We start from the raw sequence: 5615 nt of genomic DNA, 5'->3' as shown, positions 1-5615 counted from the left end.
TTGTCCTTGATTGCACAGCTAACTCCTAGGCTTCTTGTGTTTTATCTCTTATATCTGTTATTTTACAGAGATAAAAATATATATATTATATCCAATAGCAGTATGGATAATAATATTAAAAAAAACATTACAGTACGTGGCTCCATCTATCGTTGTTTGGTACGTTGTGCAACACTGTTTTTAAGACACCCTATGACTAATATAAAAATGCCATAAGTAGATAAGTTAACATTTTCCTAAGAGTACAGCAGCATTCTGAACAAGAATGCTGCAACACTCTTGTGAGGACATTAACTCAACATTTAAGTTAACAATTAACATTAACTTAACATTTAACTTTACATTATATAACTAATTTAAAAACAGCTGAGTTGGATAAGTGTTTAAAGAAATTTTGTATTTGAAATATTCACTATCTTTTGTCAGAAGATCCTAGATTGTTTTAAATCATACAAATATTTAATGAAATTAGGCATAACAGTGATAATATATATAATGGTCAGTTAGAAATGGTAAAATGAAATGTAACCATTTCTAACTGACCATTTTATATATTATATTATAATATAAGCGATTATTATTTGAAGGAAACTCTTTTCGGGAAGGAATAAAGTTGCAAAACATGAATGCTTGTAATGTCTCAAATACACCATCTAGATGATTTTTTCAGGGGAAAAATTAAGGGAAATCTTAGTAGTAGTAGTAGTAGTAGTGTAGTCATTTTGAACAAGATCAAGATCAAGATAAGATACGGAATCATGACGTCATTGGGAGATAAGATGCTTGACGTCATTGTGTGTGATGCTGTCTGTGGCCTCATGAGATTGGAATGATTGGAATTTTCCTGGGGAAGATGTGTCATTGACGTCAGGTCGTATGTTTTGGTTTGCGTATGGAATTGTGGGTGATGGTTCGACATAAGGATTCATGTCATTATTGGTGGGAGAGTATGAACCAAATAGGGGTGGGGTGAAAGGGGGAAGCGACGTCTGTGTCCTGGATGTCTGTTGTTATCAGATGTAGATAAGTGACGTAATTTGTTAGTTTTAAATAAGTGACGTTATTGTTTTGAATGGAAAAGGACGATATCTTAGTGGATAAGGATTCATGGTGTGATTAGTGGTACACATTAAACCAAATAGGTGTAGGAGGAATGGGGAAAGGGGAAGCGACGTCAGTGTAATGGCGGCAGCTTTTAGACCTTTTCTGGATTACAAACTATCATTTGTGTCCCCAGCTCTCAAACACACACACACACCAACACGCAGAAACATACGATTTCTTGTCAATAGATGACTATGGAAATTTTTATTTTATAGTAAAGACAGATGGTGGCAGCATTTAGACATTTTCTGAATAATTATTATATGCTGGTGTCCCCTCAATCACACATGTTTAGACATGAAAAGTCGCTAATGTATACCATAGTGATACTCTTTAATATATGTACCCTATGATTATTCTTATGAAAAACTATTCAGTACCAGAATTAGAACTGCGCTTACCATTGAAATTACAAATATCACTTGTTATGTTTAAGTTAAACAAAAAAAAGATTAACTTACATTCTTTCCAGATTTGGGTATTTTGGAACTAACAATGTTTTCTGTAAACAATAGATATTCCAAATTGTTGATTTTTAACCATATTTTCACATCACAAAACACACAATCACAAGGTCTGAAAATGCAGTTGACACTTTTTTCCTTATAGGTTATTGAGCATTTCGTTTATTTCCTTCGCTCATGGTTATGTTTTTTTCCCGACGCTTCTTGACCTTCTCTGCTTACCGACATCCTGGAAGAAAAGTAAACTCACCGCTTCCCTTTTCTGTTAATTTCACAAGGAAGTGCGATATTTTGTACTTAGACTTGGAATTTGGAGTGGGATTTTTTTTTCAAGCTGGTTGATTGTATTTTCTCTATTTTACTTTAGAATTCAGTTAGCTACACATTCTAACCAGAATAACTGAGCAAAATAAATAAATAAATGAATAAATTGTGGTTGAATTTATTTTTCCCACATTGGAGATATTTCATTAGTCTTATCTTGAATATGAGCCTTTCTGGTCGTTTGGTTTTCAGTCCTCTTTAAGACTATGGGAACTTTAGTTTCGACAATTTTAAATAATTAATCACATCCTATCATAGATGACTCATGGTGTTGTTCAAAGGCATCATACGACTTGTTTAATCATATTTTACTTTTTGATGTTTATGTGCTCCTCCTGTGATACTAATGACACCAATTTTCTAATCCCACCTTCAGTGTATTAATGAAAACAGCTTCGTAGTTTTGAACTTGCTTTCCCAACAGTTCTAAATAAGAGATACATTTCTCATAAAAATTCAAAATATGCTTTTCAAAATCTACTTTATTGTCTCTTTCGTTGACATACAGAAACTGATTTTACACTCGTAATTTGTTTTTTACAATAATTAAACAGAATTGCATTAAGGAATAAAGTTTTGATTTTATACATAAACTTGTAATCAGAATGACTGAGTGAAGTTTCAAAAACAAGACACATCTTTGTTCATTCACGCTACAAATGCATATTTTATATTGCTGAAATAGCTCAGTAGAAGTGGCATTTGCACTCTACATCTAACATATTCGTACTTAAAGTATGGCTGTTTTTTTTTTTTCCAAGTCTGGTGGAGGTATCTACAGATATAGTAACAAAGTTGTCACTTTTCAAGTGAAATCTTCTCCACTAAAAATTCTGGCTATTAATTTAACACCAGATTCCTTTTGCTTCCAAGAGTTGACACACTTTCTTGAAATATTTGAGGGCTTGCATGAACAAATAAGACTTTTAATTCAGTGAGTGGATTTTCAAAAAAAAGTCTGGTTAGCTTGTGGCAAGCAATTTCACAAGAAAACAAATATATATATATATATATATATAAAATTGCTTGGTTATCCTAATATATATATATATATATATATATATACTGTATATATGGTCTTACTTAAATTTGCATAACACACAACGACACTCTTTTATACATTTAAATTTACACATTTTATTTGAATGAAATATTATTTACAAATTGTATTTACTGAATCTAACATACAGAAAATAATTAAAGTGAAAAACATAATCTATGTTTTGTTCCTTAATCTTCTGATTTTTAAATTTGCGCTGTTGTTCAATGGTTCTTCCCATTGTTGTGGAATTGCTATCATGTGGTTTTCTATAATGTGACTCTCACCTGAAAGTTTATTCATTTGTGATGTTGGGAATTTGTTACTGTAGTAACATTGAGGTTTACATTTTTATTTTTTTTAAAACCAATACATATATTTTTGAGCACTGCTACAAGCACAAAATTCATAGCTGCCTCTCAGTCGCCTATAACCAGAAACGCACTACTTTGTTCTGTGCTGGGTAACTGGATCTCAGTTATATTGAATAAACTAAAAATATCGAAATTATTTATATATTTTTTTCTCTTTTTATTGTTCAATACAATTTTATTGTCTGAAAAAAATAAAGAACCTTGCATAATTTATTCATTTAAATATTGCCTTACCTTGGAGAACCAATTCCATTTTTAATTTTTTTGCGCTAATTTTTTTCTAATCGCTTACTCGACAAAATATTTTATTTGTTCTCGAAGAAATTAATTCACGATAATTATTTGAATTATTATTTTAAAAAAAGAAAAGAAAACTGGTTGCCGACGTTCCAGATTATACTATTTTTATTTTTGTTGAAAAGCATTGAAATCGAATAATACTTCACAGATTTCCTTTAGGAGACGTTTGAGCAACTTTGTTTTATATTCTTTAATCATATCACTAATTTTTTTCTTTAGAGGTGTAACGAATAAAAATAATAATAATCGACTGTTCTTTTTTTTTTAATTTCGCTTTCTTCGTTTACTTGTATACTTGGTCGTTGCAAAATGAAATTAACAGTTATGATTTAAATTTATGTGTATATATTTTCTACATAATTCAGATATTAAACTTTTAAAGTAAGCAATACATTTGCTTATATTTTATCATTCAAAATTATTATTATTATTATTATTATTATTATTATTATTATTATTATTATTATTATTATTATTATTATTATTATTATTATTATTATTATTATTATATACAGAGGGCGCTGTGTAGGCATACGAACGGTTGCATGGTCGTATCGCTCGTCCCGTTTTTATAGTTTTAATGTGGTTCTAACTCCTGTTTTTAATTTAACAGTGTCATAAAGAAACTCTACTTGTCACGCTGAAGACAGTGACATATAATTCATAGAAATCGGCCAAGTGGAATCAAAAATCTGAGTGTGCTAAAAATTGAAGCATACACCGCGGTTGCTAACGAGTACAGAACAAAGGACGTCGCCATCTTTGCAGCTGTCCAAAGGAAGAAAGTAGAGTCATGAAGTGCAACAAGTGTCAGAAGGAATTGCCGTCCGACGGATGTTACATAACCTGCAGGAAATGCCATAGGAATCTTCACTTTACATGTTCCAGACTTTCTGAAACAACCTGGCAACGCAAATCCAATGCCAAACGAGAAGAATGGAAGTGCCTAAACTGCAGAGAGAACAAAGAAACGCCACCACCCACGACGCAACTGATTATGCCGGAGGCAGAATCGGACGATGAACTGAACAGACAACAAAACACCGGTGAGTCTTATAATTTGAGTTCCGTTAATTTATTACTAGAAAAAGGTTTAGAAAATATAAAAGCCAGCTTGGTAGATCTTGTCCAAGAACTATTTGATAAACAGAATAAAGAAATAACAAAAAAATTAGCGAATATGAAGAGTTTGTTAAATTTAATAATTCAAAAGTCTAAGAAGTCTTACAAACGGTAAAAGACATGAAAACCAGCATTAACGTATGAACTGAGAGGCAGCACAAATTCATAAAAGACACATCGGAACTCCGTCAAGACTTTAATTCCCTGAAACAACAATACGAAGTTTTAAACCATCAACAACATAAAGAAGACCTTGTCATAAACGGCCTTCCAGAAACTGAATCCACAGAAAATCTCAGAGACATAGTTCTAAAGTTAGGCCATGCAATTGACATCCCCTTACAGCATAATGAAATTCAGACCATAAATCGGTTTCCCAGGAAGAACAGAAAACAAGGTTCGCCACGACCGGCACCAGTCATAGTTCGTCTGACAAGCGAGGCTACAAGAAACAATCTCATAAAAGCCAGCAGACTGAAAAAACCAGTAGTCAAGGATTTAAATGCATCGCAAGACAATAACCCAATCTTTCTATCTGAGTATTTAACACCTTTCAATCAGAATCTTTTGTACAAGCAAGAAAGGAAAAAACAGAAAAAAGTATCAATTTTTTGGATCAAAGACGGCAAAATATTCTTGAGAAAGTCACAGACTTCAAAGTCTATACAAATAAAAAGCTCTGAAGATACAGACAGGTTGCCAGAGTGAAACAAAAGACTTCAACTTAGTTCAATAAGAAGATCTCAACACAACAAAAATGAATGTGAACCATCAGATAGATGTAATTACACCAGAATACATCAGTAACTGTACTTTCGAATCTCTTGATGCATGGAAAAAAAACACAGTACAAGCGAGAGGTCTCTCAATCTTGCATATTAACATCAG

Source organism: Typopeltis vanoorti, chromosome 11 (genome assembly GCF_054136105.1).
Source record: "Typopeltis vanoorti isolate ZY-2024b chromosome 11, IOZ_Tvanoo_1.0, whole genome shotgun sequence".
NCBI lineage: Eukaryota > Metazoa > Arthropoda > Arachnida > Uropygi > Thelyphonidae > Typopeltis > Typopeltis vanoorti.
This window is presented reverse-complemented; position numbering follows the sequence as displayed.